Here is a 21807-nt window from a genome sequence, read left to right as displayed (position 1 = left end):
ATTACTGTCAAATTGAGTAACAAATCAACATTTTTTTTTGCAAACCTTACCATATGTTTTTTTTTTTCAGGAAAACTCTCGAAGATGCATTTCTTCAGGCATTATTAGACATTTTGCATGTGTATTTTTGGAGTTATGTTTCAAAAACTGTCATTTTGAGTGTGACCAGTATGAGGCCAGTAAAATCTAATATTTTTATTTGTGATTCTTTACAAAATACCTGATTCTGCTAAAACTTACATAAATTCAATATTAAAGGATTTTTAAGACAAATGTCGTATTTGGTTTTGGAGTTATGATTATAAACCTTTCATATTTAGTATGACAGTTAAACTGTCATATTGAAAAAAAAAAAAATAACTTGTGTCTTTGCAAACCTTACAAAAGATCATTTTTCTAGTACAACTAACCAAAATAAATATCTCTAGGCATTATTAGCCATTTTACATTTGTTGTTTAGAAGTTATGTTTGAATACATTTTTATTGCTTTTTTCACATTATCTCAGGATTCTAAGACTATTATAGTCATATTGAGTAAAAAACTACTTTTTGCATTTGCAAGATTTAAAAAAGCATATGTTTCAAGTAAAACTCCCAAAGATGCATTATTTCAGGCATTATTAGCTAGTTTTCATGTGTGGTGTAGGAGTTATGTTTAAATAACTGTCATATTGAGTGTTACAGTATACAGTCATATTGAGTAAAACTTCAAAAACTGTCATTTTGAGTGTGACCAATATGAGGCCAGTAAAATCTAATATTTGTATTTGTGATTCTTTCCAAAATACCATATTCTGCTAAAACTTACATAAATTCAATATTAAAGGTTTTTTAAGACAGATTTCATATTTGGTTTTGGAGTTATGATTATAAACCTTTCATATTTAGTATGACAGTTACACTGTTATATTGAATAAAAAAATTAACTTGTGTCTTTGCAAACCTTACAAAAGATCATTTTTCTAGTACGGCTAACAAAAAAACATATCTCTAGGCATTATTAGCCATTTTGAATGTGTTGTTTAGAAGTTTTGTTTGAATACATTTTTATTGCTTTTTTCGCATTATCTCAGGATTCTAAGACTATAATAGTCAAATGGAGTAAAAAACTACTTTTTGCATTTGCAAGATTTAAAAAAGCATATGTTTCGAGTAAATCTCCCAAAGATGCATTATTTCAGCCATTATTAGCCATTTTTCATGTGTGGTGTAGGAGTTATGTTTAAATAACTGTCATATTGAGTGTTACAGTATACAGTCATATTGAGTAAAACCTCATTTTTGTATTTGCAAACCATTGAAAAACAACTGTATCTAGTAAAACTCACATGTATTCAATATCACAGGCATTTTTAGACATTTTGCACGTTTGGATTAGGAATTATGTTTGAATACATTTTTATTTCTTTTTTCGCATTATCTCAGGATTCTAAGTACATTACTGTCAAATTGAGTAACAAATCAAATTGTATTTTTGCAAACCTTACCAGATTTTTTTTTTTTTCAGGAAAACTCTCGAAGATGCATTTCTTCAGGCATTATTAGACATTTTGCATGTGTATTTTTGGAGTTATGTTTCAAAAACTGTCATTTTGAGTGTGACCAATATGAGGCCAGTAAAATCTAATATTTGTATTTGTGATTCTTTCCAAAATACCTGATTCTGCTAAAACTTACATGTATTCAATATTAAAGGATTTTGAAGACAAATGTCATATTTGGTTTTGGAGTTATGATTATAAACATTTCATATTTAGTATGACAGTTACACTGTTATATTGAAAAAAAAAACAACTAACTTGTGTCTTTGCAAACCTTACAAAAGATCATTTTTCTAGTACAACTAACCAAAATACATATCTCTAGGCATTATTAGCCATTTTGCATTTGTTGTGTAGAAGTTATGTTTGAATACCTTTTTATTGCTTTTTTCACATTATCTCAGGATTCTAAGACTATTATAGTCATATTGAGTAAAAAACTACTTTTTGCATTTGCAAGATTTAAAAAAGCATATGTTTCGAGTAAAACTCCCAAAGATGCATTATTTCAGGCATTATTAGCTATTTTTCATGTGTGGTGTAGGAGTTATGTTTAAATAACTGTCATATTGAGTGTTACAGTATACAGTCATATTGAGTAAAACCTCATTTTTGTATTTGCAAACCATCGAAAAACAACTGTATCTAGTAAAACTCACATGTATTTAATATCACAGGCATTTTTAGACATTTTGCACGTTTGGATTAGGAATTATGTTTGAATACACTTTTATTGCTTTTTTCGCATTATCTCAGGATTCTAAGTACATTACTGTCAAATTGAGTAACAAATCAAATTTTGTTTTTGCAAACCTTACCAGATGTTTTTTTTTTCAGGAAAACTCTCGAAGATATATTTCTTCTGGCATTATTAGACATTTTGCATGTGTATTTTTGGAGTTATGTTTCAAAAACTGTCATTTTGAGTGTGACCAATGTGAGGCCAGTAAAACCGAAAATTTGTATTTGTGATTCTTTCCAAAATACCTGATTCTGCAAAAACTTACATAAATTCAATATTAAAGGCTTTTTAAGACAAATGTCATATTTGGTTTTGGAGTTATGATTATAAACCTTTCATATTTAGTATGAGAGTTACACTGTTATATTGAATAAAAAAACTAACTTGTGTCTTTGCAAACCTTACAAAAGATAATTTTTCTAGTACAACTAACCAAAATACATATCTCTAGGCATTATTAGCCGTTTTGCATGTGTTGTTTAGAAGTTATGTTTGAATACATTTTTATTGCTTTTTTCGCATTATCTCAGGATTCTAAGACTATAATAGTCAAATGGAGTAAAAAACTACTTTTTGCATTTGCAAGATTTAAAAAAGCATATGTTTCGAGTAAAACTCCCAAAGATGCATTATTTCAGCCATTATTAGCCATTTTTCATGTGTGGTGTAGGAGTTATGTTTAAATAACTGTCATATTGAGTGTTACAGTATACAGTCATATTGAGTAAAACCTCGTTTTTGTATTTGCAAACCATTGAAAAACAACTGTATCTAGTAAAACTCACATGTATTCAATATCACAGACATTTTTAGACATTTTGCACGTTTGGATTAGGAATTATGTTTGAATACATTTTTATTTCTTTTTTCTTATTATCTCAGGATTCTAAGTACATTACTGTCAAATTGAGTAACAAATCAAATTGTATTTTTGCAAACCTTACCAGATTTTTTTTTTTTCAGGAAAACTCTCGAAGATGCATTTCTTCAGGCATTATTAGACATTTTGCATGTGTATTTTTGGAGTTATGTTTCAAAAACTGTCATTTTGAGTGTGACCAATATGAGGCCAGTAAAATCTAATATTTGTATTTGTGATTCTTTCCAAAATACCTGATTCTGCTAAAACTTACATAAATTCAATATTAAAGGATTTTGAAGACAAATGTCATATTTGGTTTTGGAGTTATGATTATAAACATTTCATATTTAGTATGACAGTTACACTGTTATATTGAAAAAAAAAACAACTAACTTGTGTCTTTGCAAACCTTACAAAAGATCATTTTTCTAGTACAACTAACCAAAATACATATCTCTAGGCATTATTAGCCATTTTGCATTTGTTGTGTAGAAGTTATGTTTGAATACCTTTTTATTGCTTTTTTCACATTATCTCAGGATTCTAAGACTATTATAGTCATATTGAGTAAAAAACTACTTTTTGCATTTGCAAGATTTAAAAAAGCATATGTTTCGAGTAAAACTCCCAAAGATGCATTATTTCAGGCATTATTAGCCATTTTTCATGTGTGGTGTAGGAGTTATGTTTAAATAACTGTCATATTGAGTGTTACAGTATACAGTCATATTGAGTAAAACCTCATTTTTGTATTTGCAAACCATTGAAAAACAACTGTATCTAGTAAAACTCACATGTATTCAATATCACAGGCATTTTTAGACATTTTGCACGTTTGGATTAGGAATTATGTTTGAATTAATTTTTATTGCTTTTTTCGGATTATCTCAGGATTCTAAGTACATTACTGTCAGATTGAGTAACAAATCAAATTTTGTTTTTGCAAACCTTACCAATTTTTTTTTTTCTGGAAAACTCTCGAAGATGCATTTCTTCAGGCATTATTAGACATTTTGCATGTGTATTTTTGGAGTTATGTTTCAAAAACTGTCATTTTGAGTGTGACCAATATGAGACCAGTAAAATCTAATATTTGTATTTGTGATTCTTTCCAAAATACCTGATTCTGCTAAAACTTACATAAATTCAATATTAAAGGCTTTTTAAGACAAATGTCATATTTAGTTTTGGAGTTATGATTATAAACCTTTCATATTTAGTATGACAGTTACACTGTTATATTGAATAAAAAAACTAACTTGTGTCTTTGCAAACCTTACAAAAGATCATTTTTCTACTACAACTAACAAAGATACATATCTTTAGGAATTATTAGCCGTTTTGCATGTGTTGTTTAAAAGTTAAGTTTGAAAACTTTTGTATTGCTTTTTCGCATTATCTCAGGATTCTAAGAACATTATAGTCATATTGAATAAAAAATACTTTTTGCATTTGCAAGATTTAAAAAAGCATATGTTCCGAGTAAAACTCCCAAAGATGCATTATTTCAGGCATTATTAGCCATTTTTCATGTGTGGTGTAGGAGTTATGTTTAAATAACTGTCATATTGAGTGTTACAGTATACAGTCATATTGAGTAAAACCTCATTTTTGTATTTGCAAACCTTTGAAAAACAACTGTATCTAGTAAAACTCACATGTATTCAATATCACAGGCATTTTTAGACATTTTGCACGTTTGGATTAGGAATTATGTTTGAATACATTTTTATTGCTTTTTTCGCATTATCTCAGGATTCCAAGTACATTACTGTCAAATTGAGTAACAAATCAAATTTTGTTTTTGTAAACCTTACCAAATGTTTTTTTTTCAGGAAAACTCTCGAAGATGCATTTCTTCAGGCATTATTAGACATTTTGCATGTGTATTTTTGGAGTTATGTTTCAAAAACTGTCATTTTGAGTGTGACCAATATGAGGCCAGTAAAATCTAATATTTGTATTTGTGATTCTTTCCAAAATACCTGATTCAGCTAAAACTCACATAAATTCAATATTAAAGGCTTTTTAAGACAAATGTCATATTTGGTTTTGGAGTTATGATTATAAACCTTTCATATTTAGTATGACAGTTTCACAGTTATATTGAATAAAAAAAACTAACTTGTGTCTTTGCAAACCTTACAAAAGATCATTTTTCTAGTACAACTAACAAAAAAACATATCTCTAGGCATTATTAGCCATTTTGCATGTGTTGTTTAGAAGTTATGTTTGAATACATTTTTATTGCTTTTTCGCATTATCTCAGGATTCTAAGACTATTATAGTCATATTGAGTAAAAACATACTTTTTGCATTTGCAAGACTTAAAAAAAGCATATGTTTCGAGTAAAACTCCCAAAGATGCTTTATTTCAGGCATTATTAGCCATTTTTCATGTGTGGTGTAGGAGTTATGTTTAAATAACTGTTTTATTGAGTGTTACAGTATACAGTCATATTGAGTAAAACCTCATTTTTGTATTTGCAAACCATAGAAAAACAACTGTATCTAGTAAAACTCACATGTATTCAATATCACAGGCATTTTTAGACATTTTGCACGTTTGGATTAGGAATTATGTTTGAATACATTTTTATTGCTTTTTTCGCATTATCTCAGGATTCTAAGACTATTATAGTCATATTGAGTAAAAAACTACTTTTTGCATTTGCAAGATTTAAAAAAGCATATGTTTCGAGTAAAACTCCCAAAGATGCATTATTTCAGGCATTATTAGCCATTTTTCATGTGTGGTGTAGGAGTTATGTTTAAATAACTGTCATATTGAATGTTACAGTATACAGTCATATTGAGTAAAACCTAATTTTTGTATTTGCAAACCATTGAAAAACAACTGTATCTAGTAAAACTCACATGTATTCAATATCACAGTTATATTTAGACATTTTGCACGTTTGGATTAGGAATTATGTTTGAATACATTTGTATTGCTTTTTTCGCATTATCTCAGGATTCTAAGTATAGTACTGTCAAATTGAGTAACAAATCAAATTTTGTTTTTGCAAACCTTACCAAATTTTTTTTTTCTGGAAAACTCTCGAAGATGCATTTCTTCAGGCATTATTAGACATTTTGCGTGTGTATTTTTGGAGTTATGTTTCAAAAACTGTCATTTTGAGTGTGACCAATATGAGGCCAGTAAAATCTAATATTTGTATTTGTGATTCTTTCCAAAATACCTGATTCTGCTAAAACTTACATAAATTCAATATTAAAGGCTTTTTAAGACACATGTCATATTTGGTTTTGGAGTTATTATTATAAACCTTTCATATTTAGTATGACAGTTACACTGTTATATTGAATAAAAAAACTAACTTGTGTCTTTGCAAACCTTACAAAAGATCATTTTTCTAGTACAACTAACCAAAATACATATCTCTAGGCATTATTAGCCATTTTGCATTTGTTGTTTAGAAGTTATGTTTGAATACATTTTTATTGCTTTTTTCGCATTATCTCAGGATTCTAAGACTATTATAGTCATATTGAGTAAAAAACTACTTTTTGCATTTGCAAGATTTAAAAAAGCATATGTTTCGAGTAAAACTCCCAAAGATGCAATATTTCAGGCATTATTAGCCATTTTTCATGTGTGGTGTAGGAGTTATGTTTAAATAACTGTCATATTGAGTGTTACAGTATACAGTCATATTGAGTAAAACCTCATTTTTGTATTTGCAAACCATTGAAAAACAACTGTATCTAGTAAAACTCACATGTATTCAATATCACAGGCATTTTTAGACATTTTGCACGTTTGGATTAGGAATTATGTTTGAATACATTTTTATTGCTTTTTTCGCATTATCTCAGGATTCTAAGTACATTACTGTCAAATTGAGTAACAAATCAAATTTTGTTTTTACAAACCTTACCAAATGTTTTTTTTTTCAGGAAAACTCTCGAAGATATATTTCATCAGGCATTATTAGACATTATGCATGTGTATTTTTGGAGTTATGTTTCAAAAACTGTCATTTTGAGTGTGACCAATATGAGGCCAGTAAAACCTAATATTTGTATTTGTCATTCTTTCCAAAATACCTGATTCTGCTAAAACTTACATAAATTCAATATTAAAGGCTTTTTAAGACAAATGTCATATTTGGTTTTGGAGTTATGATTATAAACCTTTCATATTTAGTATGACAGTTACATTGTTATATTGAAAATAAAACTAACTTGTGTCTTTGCAAACCTTACAAAAGATAATTTTTCTAGTACAACTAACCAAAATACATATCTCTAGGCATTATTAGCCATTTTGCATGTGTTGTTTAGAAGTTATGTTTGAATACATCTTTATTGCTTTTTTCGCATTATCTCAGGATTCTAAGACTATAATAGTCATATTGAATAAAAAACTACTTTTTGCATTTGCAAGATTTAAAAAAGCATATGTTTCGAGTAAAAATCCCAAAGATGCATTATTTCAGGCATTATTAGCCATTTTTCATGTGTGGTGTAGGAGTTATGTTTGAATAACTGTCATATTGAGTGTTACAGCATTCAGTCATATTGAGTAAAACCTCATTTTTGTATTTGCAAACCATTGAAAAACAACTGTATCTAGTAAAACTCACATGTATTCAATATCACAGGCATTTTTAGACATTTTGCACGTTTGGATTAGGAATTATGTTTGAATACATTTTTATTGCTTTTTTCGCATTATTTCAGGATTCTAAGTACATTACTGTCAAATTGACTAACAAATCAAATATTTTTTTTGCAAACCTTACCAGATGTTTTTTTTCAGGAAAACTCTCGAAGATGCATTTCTTCAGGCATTATTAGACATTTTCCATGTGTATTTTTGGAGTTATGTTTCAAAAACTGTCATTTTGAGTGTGACCAATATGAGGCCAGTAAAATCTAATATTTGTATTTGTGATTCTTTCCAAAATACCTGATTCCGCTAAAACTTACATAAATTCAATATTAAAGGATTTTTAAGACAAATTTCATATTTGGTTTTGGAGTTATGATTATAAACTTTTCATATTTAGGATGACAGTTACACTGTTAAATTGAATAAAAAAACCAACTTGTGTCTTTGCAAACCTTACAAAAGATCATTTTTCTAGTACAACTAACCATAATACATATCTCTAGGCATTATTAGCCATTTTGCATTTGTTGTTTAGAAGTTATGTTTGAATACATTTTTATTGCTTTTTTCGCATTATCTCAGGATTCTAAGACTATTATAGTCATATTGAGTAAAAAAACAACTTTTTGCATTTGCAAGATTTAAAAAAGCATATGTTTCGAGTAAAACTCCCAAAGATGCATTATTTCAGGCATCATTAGCCATTTTTCATGTGTGGTGTAGGAGTTATGTTTAAATAACTGTCATATTGAGTGTTACAGTATACAGTCATATTGAGTAAAACCTCATTTTTGTATTTGCAAACCATTGAAAAACAACTGTATCTAGTAAAACTCACATGTATTCAATATCACAGGCATTTTTAGACATTTTGCACGTTTGGATTAGGAATTATGTTTGAATACATTTTTATTGCTTTTTTCGCATTATCTCAGGATTCTAAGTACATTACTGTCAAATTGAGTAACAAATCAAATTTTGTTTTTTCAAACCTTACCAAATGTTTTTTTTTTTCAGGAGAACTCTCGAAGATGCATTTCTTCAGGCATTATTAGACATTTTGCATGTGTATTTTTGGAGTTATGTTTCAAAAACTGTCATTTTGAGTGTGACCAATATGAGGCCAGTAAAATCTAATATTTGTATTTGTGATTCTTTCCAAAATACCTGATTCTGCTAAAACTTACATAAATTCAATATTAAAGGCTTTTTAAGACAAATGTCATATTTGGTTTTGGAGTTATGATTATAAACCTTTCATATTTAGTATGACAGTTACATTGTTATATTGAAAAAAAACTAACTTGTGTCTTTGCAAACCTTACAAAAGATCATTTTTCTAGTACAACTAACCAAAATACATATCTCTAGGCATTATTAGCCATTTTGCATTTGTTGTTTAGAAGTTATGTTTGAATACATTTTTATTGCTTTTTTCGCATTATCTAAGGATTCTAAGACTATTATAGTCAAATTGAGTAAAAAACTACTTTTTTCATTTGCAAGATTTAAAAAAGCATATGTTTCGAGTAAAACTCCCAAAGATGCATTATTTCAGGCATTATTAGCCATTTTTCATGTGTGGTGTAGGAGTTATGTTTAAATAACTGTCATATTGAGTGTTACAGTATACAGTCATATTGAGTAAAACCTCATTTTTGTATTTGCAAACCATTGAAAAACAACTGTATCTAGTAAAACTCACATGTATTCAATATCACAGGCATTTTTAGACATTTTGCATGTGTTGTTTGAAGTTATGTTTGAATACATTATTATTGCTTTTTTCGCATTATCTCAGGATTCTAAGTACATTACTGTCAAATTGAGTAAAAATCAAATTTTGTTTTTGCAAACCTTACCAAATGTTTTTTTTTTTCAGGAAAACTCTCGAAGATGCATTTCTTCAGGCATTATTAGACATTTTGCATGTGTATTTTTGGAGTTATGTTTCAAAAACTGTCATTTTGAGTGTGACCAATATGAGGCCAGTAAAATCTAATATTTGTATTTGTGATTCTTTCCAAAATACCTGATTCTGCTAAAACTTACATAAATTCAATATTAAAGGCTTTTTAAGACAAATGTCAAATTTGGTTTTGGAGTTATGATTATAAACCTTTCATATTTAGTATGACAGTTACATTGTTATATTGAAAAAAAAAACTAACTTGTGTCTTTGCAAACCTTACAAAGGATCTTTTTTCTAGTACAACTAACCAAAATACATATCTCTAGGCATTATTAGCCATTTTGCATGTGTTGTTTAGAAGTTATGTTTGAATACATTTTTATTGCTTTTTTCGCATTATCTCAGGATTCTAAGACTATTATAGTCATATTGAGTAAAAAACTACTTTTTGCATTTGCAAGATTTAAAAAAGCATATGTTTCGAGTAAAACTCCCAAAGATGCATTATTTCAGGCATTATTAGCCATTTTTCATGTGTGGTGTAGGAGTTATGTTTAAATAACTGTCATATTGAGTGTTACAGTATACAGTCATATTGAGTAAAACCTCGTTTTTGTATTTGCAAACCATTGAAAAACAACTGCATCTAGTAAAACTCACATGTATTCAATATCACAGGCATTTTTTGACATTTTGCACGTTTGGATTAGGAATTATGTTTGAATACATTTTTATTGCTTTTTTCGCATTATCTCAGGATTCTAAGTATAGTACTGTCAAATTGAGTAACAAATCAAATTTTGTTTTTGCAAACCCTACCAAATTTTTTTTTTCTGGAAAACTCTCGAAGATGCATTTCTTCAGGCATTATTAGACATTTTGCATGTGTATTTTTGGAGTTATGTTTCAAAAACTGTCATTTTGAGCGTGACCAATATGAGGCCAGTAAAATCTAATATTTGTATTTGTGATTCTTTCCAAAATACCTGATTCTGCTAAAACTTACATAAATTCAATATTAAAGGCTTTTTAAGACAAATGTCATATTTGGTTTTGGAGTTATGATTATAAACCTTTCATATTTAGTATGACAGTTACACTGTTATATTGAATAAAAAAACTAACTTGTGTCTTTGCAAACCTTACAAAAGATCATTTTTCTAGTACAACTAACCAAAATACATATCTCTAGGCATTATTAGCCATTTTGCATTTGTTGTTTAGAAGTTATGTTTGAATACATTTTTATTGCTTTTTTCGCATTATCTCAGGATTCTAAGACTATTATAGTCATATTGAGTAAAAAAACAACTTTTTGCATTTGCAAGATTTAAAAAAGCATATGTTTCGAGTAAAACTCCCAAAGATGCATTATTTCAGGCATTATTAGCCATTTTTCATGTGTGGTGTAGGAGTTATGTTTAAATAACTGTCATATTGAGTGTTACAGTATACAGTCATATTGAGTAAAACCTCATTTTTGTATTTGCAAACCATTGAAAAACAACTGTATCTAGTAAAACTCACATGTATTCAATATCACAGTTATATTTAGACATTTTGCACGTTTGGATTAGGAATTATGTTTGAATACATTTGTATTGCTTTTTTCGCATTATCTCAGGATTCTAAGTATAGTACTGTCAAATTGAGTAACAAATCAAATTTTGTTTTTGCAAACCTTACCAAATTTTTTTTTTCTGGAAAACTCTCGAAGATGCATTTCTTCAGGCATTATTAGACATTTTGCGTGTGTATTTTTGGAGTTATGTTTCAAAAACTGTCATTTTGAGTGTGACCAATATGAGGCCAGTAAAATCTAATATTTGTATTTGTGATTCTTTCCAAAATACCTGATTCTGCTAAAACTTACATAAATTCAATATTAAAGGCTTTTTAAGACACATGTCATATTTGGTTTTGGAGTTATTATTATAAACCTTTCATATTTAGTATGACAGTTACACTGTTATATTGAATAAAAAAACTAACTTGTGTCTTTGCAAACCTTACAAAAGATCATTTTTCTAGTACAACTAACCAAAATACATATCTCTAGGCATTATTAGCCATTTTGCATTTGTTGTTTAGAAGTTATGTTTGAATACATTTTTATTGCTTTTTTCGCATTATCTCAGGATTCTAAGACTATTATAGTCATATTGAGTAAAAAACTACTTTTTGCATTTGCAAGATTTAAAAAAGCATATGTTTCGAGTAAAACTCCCAAAGATGCAATATTTCAGGCATTATTAGCCATTTTTCATGTGTGGTGTAGGAGTTATGTTTAAATAACTGTCATATTGAGTGTTACAGTATACAGTCATATTGAGTAAAACCTCATTTTTGTATTTGCAAACCATTGAAAAACAACTGTATCTAGTAAAACTCACATGTATTCAATATCACAGGCATTTTTAGACATTTTGCACGTTTGGATTAGGAATTATGTTTGAATACATTTTTATTGCTTTTTTCGCATTATCTCAGGATTCTAAGTACATTACTGTCAAATTGAGTAACAAATCAAATTTTGTTTTTACAAACCTTACCAAATGTTTTTTTTTTCAGGAAAACTCTCGAAGATATATTTCATCAGGCATTATTAGACATTATGCATGTGTATTTTTGGAGTTATGTTTCAAAAACTGTCATTTTGAGTGTGACCAATATGAGGCCAGTAAAACCTAATATTTGTATTTGTCATTCTTTCCAAAATACCTGATTCTGCTAAAACTTACATAAATTCAATATTAAAGGCTTTTTAAGACAAATGTCATATTTGGTTTTGGAGTTATGATTATAAACCTTTCATATTTAGTATGACAGTTACATTGTTATATTGAAAAAAAAACTAACTTGTGTCTTTGCAAACCTTACAAAAGATAATTTTTCTAGTACAACTAACCAAAATACATATCTCTAGGCATTATTAGCCATTTTGCATGTGTTGTTTAGAAGTTATGTTTGAATACATCTTTATTGCTTTTTTCGCATTATCTCAGGATTCTAAGACTATAATAGTCATATTGAATAAAAAACTACTTTTTGCATTTGCAAGATTTAAAAAAGCATATGTTTCGAGTAAAAATCCCAAAGATGCATTATTTCAGGCATTATTAGCCATTTTTCATGTGTGGTGTAGGAGTTATGTTTGAATAACTGTCATATTGAGTGTTACAGCATTCAGTCATATTGAGTAAAACCTCATTTTTGTATTTGCAAACCATTGAAAAACAACTGTATCTAGTAAAACTCACATGTATTCAATATCACAGGCATTTTTAGACATTTTGCACGTTTGGATTAGGAATTATGTTTGAATACATTTTTATTGCTTTTTTCGCATTATTTCAGGATTCTAAGTACATTACTGTCAAATTGACTAACAAATCAAATATTTTTTTTGCAAACCTTACCAGATGTTTTTTTTCAGGAAAACTCTCGAAGATGCATTTCTTCAGGCATTATTAGACATTTTCCATGTGTATTTTTGGAGTTATGTTTCAAAAACTGTCATTTTGAGTGTGACCAATATGAGGCCAGTAAAATCTAATATTTGTATTTGTGATTCTTTCCAAAATACCTGATTCCGCTAAAACTTACATAAATTCAATATTAAAGGATTTTTAAGACAAATTTCATATTTGGTTTTGGAGTTATGATTATAAACTTTTCATATTTAGGATGACAGTTACACTGTTAAATTGAATAAAAAAACCAACTTGTGTCTTTGCAAACCTTACAAAAGATCATTTTTCTAGTACAACTAACCATAATACATATCTCTAGGCATTATTAGCCATTTTGCATTTGTTGTTTAGAAGTTATGTTTGAATACATTTTTATTGCTTTTTTCGCATTATCTCAGGATTCTAAGACTATTATAGTCATATTGAGTAAAAAAACAACTTTTTGCATTTGCAAGATTTAAAAAAGCATATGTTTCGAGTAAAACTCCCAAAGATGCATTATTTCAGGCATCATTAGCCATTTTTCATGTGTGGTGTAGGAGTTATGTTTAAATAACTGTCATATTGAGTGTTACAGTATACAGTCATATTGAGTAAAACCTCATTTTTGTATTTGCAAACCATTGAAAAACAACTGTATCTAGTAAAACTCACATGTATTCAATATCACAGGCATTTTTAGACATTTTGCACGTTTGGATTAGGAATTATGTTTGAATACATTTTTATTGCTTTTTTCGCATTATCTCAGGATTCTAAGTACATTACTGTCAAATTGAGTAACAAATCAAATTTTGTTTTTTCAAACCTTACCAAATGTTTTTTTTTTTCAGGAGAACTCTCGAAGATGCATTTCTTCAGGCATTATTAGACATTTTGCATGTGTATTTTTGGAGTTATGTTTCAAAAACTGTCATTTTGAGTGTGACCAATATGAGGCCAGTAAAATCTAATATTTGTATTTGTGATTCTTTCCAAAATACCTGATTCTGCTAAAACTTACATAAATTCAATATTAAAGGCTTTTTAAGACAAATGTCATATTTGGTTTTGGAGTTATGATTATAAACCTTTCATATTTAGTATGACAGTTACATTGTTATATTGAAAAAAAACTAACTTGTGTCTTTGCAAACCTTACAAAAGATCATTTTTCTAGTACAACTAACCAAAATACATATCTCTAGGCATTATTAGCCATTTTGCATTTGTTGTTTAGAAGTTATGTTTGAATACATTTTTATTGCTTTTTTCGCATTATCTAAGGATTCTAAGACTATTATAGTCAAATTGAGTAAAAAACAACTTTTTTCATTTGCAAGATTTAAAAAAGCATATGTTTCGAGTAAAACTCCCAAAGATGCATTATTTCAGGCATTATTAGCCATTTTTCATGTGTGGTGTAGGAGTTATGTTTAAATAACTGTCATATTGAGTGTTACAGTATACAGTCATATTGAGTAAAACCTCATTTTTGTATTTGCAAACCATTGAAAAACAACTGTATCTAGTAAAACTCACATGTATTCAATATCACAGGCATTTTTAGACATTTTGCATGTGTTGTTTGAAGTTATGTTTGAATACATTATTATTGCTTTTTTCGCATTATCTCAGGATTCTAAGTACATTACTGTCAAATTGAGTAAAAATCAAATTTTGTTTTTGCAAACCTTACCAAATGTTTTTTTTTTTCAGGAAAACTCTCGAAGATGCATTTCTTCAGGCATTATTAGACATTTTGCATGTGTATTTTTGGAGTTATGTTTCAAAAACTGTCATTTTGAGTGTGACCAATATGAGGCCAGTAAAATCTAATATTTGTATTTGTGATTCTTTCCAAAATACCTGATTCTGCTAAAACTTACATAAATTCAATATTAAAGGCTTTTTAAGACAAATGTCAAATTTGGTTTTGGAGTTATGATTATAAACCTTTCATATTTAGTATGACAGTTACATTGTTATATTGAAAAAAAAAACTAACTTGTGTCTTTGCAAACCTTACAAAGGATCTTTTTTCTAGTACAACTAACCAAAATACATATCTCTAGGCATTATTAGCCATTTTGCATGTGTTGTTTAGAAGTTATGTTTGAATACATTTTTATTGCTTTTTTCGCATTATCTCAGGATTCTAAGACTATTATAGTCATATTGAGTAAAAAACTACTTTTTGCATTTGCAAGATTTAAAAAAGCATATGTTTCGAGTAAAACTCCCAAAGATGCATTATTTCAGGCATTATTAGCCATTTTTCATGTGTGGTGTAGGAGTTATGTTTAAATAACTGTCATATTGAGTGTTACAGTATACAGTCATATTGAGTAAAACCTCGTTTTTGTATTTGCAAACCATTGAAAAACAACTGCATCTAGTAAAACTCACATGTATTCAATATCACAGGCATTTTTTGACATTTTGCACGTTTGGATTAGGAATTATGTTTGAATACATTTTTATTGCTTTTTTCGCATTATCTCAGGATTCTAAGTATAGTACTGTCAAATTGAGTAACAAATCAAATTTTGTTTTTGCAAACCCTACCAAATTTTTTTTTTCTGGAAAACTCTCGAAGATGCATTTCTTCAGGCATTATTAGACATTTTGCATGTGTATTTTTGGAGTTATGTTTCAAAAACTGTCATTTTGAGCGTGACCAATATGAGGCCAGTAAAATCTAATATTTGTATTTGTGATTCTTTCCAAAATACCTGATTCTGCTAAAACTTACATAAATTCAATATTAAAGGCTTTTTAAGACAAATGTCATATTTGGTTTTGGAGTTATGATTATAAACCTTTCATATTTAGTATGACAGTTACACTGTTATATTGAATAAAAAAACTAACTTGTGTCTTTGCAAACCTTACAAAAGATCATTTTTCTAGTACAACTAACCAAAATACATATCTCTAGGCATTATTAGCCATTTTGCATTTGTTGTTTAGAAGTTATGTTTGAATACATTTTTATTGCTTTTTTCGCATTATCTCAGGATTCTAAGACTATTATAGTCATATTGAGTAAAAAAACAACTTTTTGCATTTGCAAGATTTAAAAAAGCATATGTTTCGAGTAAAACTCCCAAAGATGCATTATTTCAGGCATTATTAGCCATTTTTCATGTGTGGTGTAGGAGTTATGTTTAAATAACTGTCATATTGAGTGTTACAGTATACAGTCATATTGAGTAAAACCTCATTTTTGTATTTGCAAACCATTGAAAAACAACTGTATCTAGTAAAACTCACATGTATTCAATATCACAGGCATTTTTAGACATTTTGCATGTGTTGTTTGAAGTTATGTTTGAATACATTATTATTGCTTTTTTCGCATTATCTCAGGATTCTAAGTACATTACTGTCAAATTGAGTAAAAATCAAATTTTGTTTTTGCAAACCTTACCAAATGTTTTTTTTTTTCAGGAAAACTCTCGAAGATGCATTTCTTCAGGCATTATTAGACATTTTGCATGTGTATTTTTGGAGTTATGTTTCAAAAACTGTCATTTTGAGTGTGACCAATATGAGGCCAGTAAAATCTAATATTTGTATTTGTGATTCTTTCCAAAATACCTGATTCTGCTAAAACTTACATAAATTCAATATTAAAGGCTTTTTAAGACAAATGTCAAATTTGGTTTTGGAGTTATGATTATAAACCTTTCATATTTAGTATGACAGTTACATTGTTATATTGAAAAAAAAAACTAACTTGTGTCTTTGCAAACCTTACAAAGGATCTTTTTTCTAGTACAACTAACCAAAATACATATCTCTAGGCATTATTAGCCATTTTGCATGTGTTGTTTAGAAGTTATGTTTGAATACATTTTTATTGCTTTTTTCGCATTATCTCAGGATTCTAAGACTATTATAGTCATATTGAGTAAAAAACTACTTTTTGCATTTGCAAGATTTAAAAAAGCATATGTTTCGAGTAAAACTCCCAAAGATGCATTATTTCAGGCATTATTAGCCATTTTTCATGTGTGGTGTAGGAGTTATGTTTAAATAACTGTCATATTGAGTGTTACAGTATACAGTCATATTGAGTAAAACCTCGTTTTTGTATTTGCAAACCATTGAAAAACAACTGCATCTAGTAAAACTCACATGTATTCAATATCACAGGCATTTTTTGACATTTTGCACGTTTGGATTAGGAATTATGTTTGAATACATTTTTATTGCTTTTTTCGCATTATCTCAGGATTCTAAGTATAGTACTGTCAAATTGAGTAACAAATCAAATTTTGTTTTTGCAAACCCTACCAAATTTTTTTTTTCTGGAAAACTCTCGAAGATGCATTTCTTCAGGCATTATTAGACATTTTGCATGTGTATTTTTGGAGTTATGTTTCAAAAACTGTCATTTTGAGCGTGACCAATATGAGGCCAGTAAAATCTAATATTTGTATTTGTGATTCTTTCCAAAATACCTGATTCTGCTAAAACTTACATAAATTCAATATTAAAGGCTTTTTAAGACAAATGTCATATTTGGTTTTGGAGTTATGATTATAAACCTTTCATATTTAGTATGACAGTTACACTGTTATATTGAATAAAAAAACTAACTTGTGTCTTTGCAAACCTTACAAAAGATCATTTTTCTAGTACAACTAACCAAAATACATATCTCTAGGCATTATTAGCCATTTTGCATTTGTTGTTTAGAAGTTATGTTTGAATACATTTTTATTGCTTTTTTCGCATTATCTCAGGATTCTAAGACTATTATAGTCATATTGAGTAAAAAAACAACTTTTTGCATTTGCAAGATTTAAAAAAGCATATGTTTCGAGTAAAACTCCCAAAGATGCATTATTTCAGGCATTATTAGCCATTTTTCATGTGTGGTGTAGGAGTTATGTTTAAATAACTGTCATATTGAGTGTTACAGTATACAGTCATATTGAGTAAAACCTCATTTTTGTATTTGCAAACCATTGAAAAACAACTGTATCTAGTAAAACTCACATGTATTCAATATCACAGGCATTTTTAGACATTTTGCACGTTTGAATTAGGAATTAAGTTTGAATACATTTTTATTGCTTTTTTCGCATTATCTCAGGATTCTAAGTACATTACTGTCAAATTGAGTAACAAATCCAATTTTGTTTTATCAAACCTTACCAAATGTTTATTTTTTCAGGAGAACTCTCGAAGATGCATTTCTTCAGGCATTATTAGACATTTTGCATGTGTATTTTTGGAGTTATGTTTCAAAAACTGTCATTTTGAGTGTGACCAATATGAGGCCAGTAAAATCTAATATTTGTATTTGTGATTCTTTCCAAAATACCTGATTCTGCTAAAACTTACATAAATTCAATATTAAAGGCTTTTTAAGACAAATGTCATATTTGGTTTTGGAGTTATGATTATAAACCTTTCATATTTAGTATGACAGTTACATTGTTATATTGAAAAAAAAACTAACTTGTGTCTTTGCAAACCTTACAAAAGATCATTTTTCTAGTACAACTAACCAAAATACATATCTCTAGGCATTATTAGCCATTTTGCATTTGTTGTTTAGAAGTTATGTTTGAATACATTTTTATTGCTTTTTTCGCATTATCTAAGGATTCTAAGACTATTATAGTCATATTTAGTAAAAAACTACTTTTTGGATTTGCAAGATTTAAAAAAGCATATGTTTCGAGTAAAACTCCCAAAGATGCATTATTTCAGGCATTATTAACCATTTTTCATGTGTGGTGTAGGAGTTATGTTTAAATAACTGTCATATTGAGTGTTACAGTATACAGTCATATTGAGTAAAACCTCATTTTTGTATTTGCAAACCATTGAAAAACAACCGTATCTAGTAAAACTCACATGTATTCAATATCACAGGCATATTTAGACATTTTGCACGTTTGGATTAGGAATTATGTTTGAATACATTTTTATTGCTTTTTTCGCATTATCTCAGGATTCTAAGTATAGTACTGTCAAATTGAGTAACAAATCAAATTTTGTTTTTGCAAACCCTACCAATTTTTTTTTTTTCTGGAAAACTCTCGAAGATGCATTTCTTCAGGCATTATTAGACATTTTGCATGTGTATTTTTGGAGTTATGTTTCAAAAACTGTCATTTTGAGCGTGACCATTATGAGGCCAGTAAAATCTAATATTTGTATTTGTGATTCTTTCCAAAATACCTGATTCTGCTAAAACTTACATAAATTCAATATTAAAGGCTTTTTAAGACAAATGTCATATTTGGTTTTGGAGTTATGATTATAAACCTTTCATATTTAGTATGACAGTTACACTGTTATATTGAATAAAAAAACTAACTTGTGTCTTTGCAAACCTTACAAAAGATCATTTTTCTAGTACAACTAACCAAAATACATATCTCTAGGCATTATTAACCATTTTGCATTTGTTTTTTAGAAGTTATGTTTGAATACATTTTTATTGCTTTTTTCGCATTATCTCAGGATTCTAAGACTATTATAGTCATATTGAGTAAAAAAACTACTTTTTGCATTTGCAAGATTTAAAAAAGCATATGTTTCGAGTAAAACTCCCAAAGATGCATTATTTCAGGCATTATTAGCCATTTTTCATGTGTGGTGTAGGAGTTATGTTTAAATAACTGTCATATTGAGTGTTACAGTATACAGTCATATTGAGTAAAACCTCATTTTTGTATTTGCAAACCATTGAAAAACAACTGTATGTAGTAAAACTCACATGTATTCAATATCACAGGCATTTTTAGACATTTTGCATGTGTTGTTTAGAAGTTATGTTTGAATACATTATTATTGCTTTTTTCGCATTATCTCAGGATTTAAGTACATTACTGTTAAATTGAGTAAAAATCAAATTTTGTTTTTGCAAACCTTACCAAATGTTTTTTTTTTCAGGAAAACTCTCGAAGATGCATTTCTTCAGGCATTATTAGACATTTTGCATGTGTATTTTTGGAGTTATGTTTCAAAAACTGTCATTTTGAGTGTGACCAATATGAGGCCAGTAAGATCTTATATTTGTATTTGTGATTCTTTCCAAAATACCTGATTCTGCTAAAACTTACATAAATTCAATATTAAAGGCTTTTTAAGACAAATGTCAAATTTGGTTTTGGAGTTATGATTATAAACCTTTCATATTTAGTATGACAGTTACATTGTCATATTGAAAAAAAAACTAACTTGTGTCTTTGCAAACCTTACAAAAGATCTTTTTTCTAGTACAACTAACCAAAATACATATCTCTAGGCATTATTAGCCATTTTGCATGTGTTGTTTAGAAGTTATGTTTGAATACATTTTTATTGCTTTTTTCGCATTATCTCAGGATTCTAAGACTATTATAGTCATATTGAGTAAAAAACTACTTTTTGCATTTGCAAGATTTAAAAAAGCATATGTTTCGAGTAAAACTCCCAAAGATGCTTTATTTCAGGCATTATTAGCCATTTTTCATGTGTGGTGTAGTAGTTATGTTTAAATAACTGTCATATTGAGTGTTACAGTATACAGTCATATTGAGTAAAACCTCGTTTTTGTATTTGCAAACCATTGAAAAACAACTGCATCTAGTAAAACTCACATGTATTCAATATCACAGGCATTTTTAGACATTTTGCACGTTTGGATTAGGAATTATGTTTGAATACATTTTTATTGCTTTTTTCGCATTATCTCAGGATTCTAATGTATAGTACTGTCAAATTGATTAACAAATCAATTTTTTTTTTACAAACCTTACCAAATGTTTTTTTTTTTCAGGAAAACTCTCGAAGATATATTTCTTCAGGCATTATTAGACATTTTGCATGTGTATTTTTGGAGTTATGTTTCAAAAACTGTCATTTTGAGTGTGACCAATATGAGGCCAGTAAAACCTAATATTTGTATTTGTCATTCTTTCCAAAATACCTGATTCTGCTAAAACTTACACAAATTCAATATTAAAGGCTTTTTAAGACAAATGTCATATTTGGTTTTGGAGTTATGATTATAAACCTTTCATATTTAGTACGACAGTTACACTGTTATATTGAAAAAAAAACTTACTTGTGTCTTTGCAAACCTTACAAAAGATCATTTTTCTAGTACAACTAACAAAAATACATATCCCTAGGCATTATTAGCCATTTTGCATGTGTTGTTTAGAAGTTATGTTTGTATACATTTTTATTGCTTTTTTCGCATTATCTCAGGATTCTAAGACTATTATAGTCATAATGAGTAAAAAACTACTCTTTGCATTTGCAAGATTTAAAAAAGCATATGTTTCGAGTAAAACTCCCAAAGATGCATTATTTCAGGCATTATTAGCCATTTTTCATGTGTGGTGTAGGAGGTATGTTTAAATAACTGTCATATTGAGTGTTACAGTATACAGTCATATTGAGTAAAACCTCATTTTTGTATTTGCAAACCATTGAAAAACAACTGTATCTAGTACAACTCACATGTTTTCAATATCACAGGCATTTTTAGACATTTTGCATGTGTTGTTTAGAAGTTATGTTTGAATACATTTTTATTGCTTTTTTCGCATTATCTCAGGATTCTAAGTACATTACTGTCAAATTGAGTAAAAATCAAATTTGTTTTTGCAAACCTTACCAAATGTTTTTTTTTCAGGAAA

This window comes from Nerophis ophidion, linkage group LG14, assembly GCF_033978795.1.
Source record: "Nerophis ophidion isolate RoL-2023_Sa linkage group LG14, RoL_Noph_v1.0, whole genome shotgun sequence".
NCBI classification, from domain to species: Eukaryota; Metazoa; Chordata; class Actinopteri; order Syngnathiformes; family Syngnathidae; genus Nerophis; species Nerophis ophidion.
The sequence above is the reverse complement of the archived record's forward strand: the minus strand, read 5'-3'. Positions refer to the sequence as shown.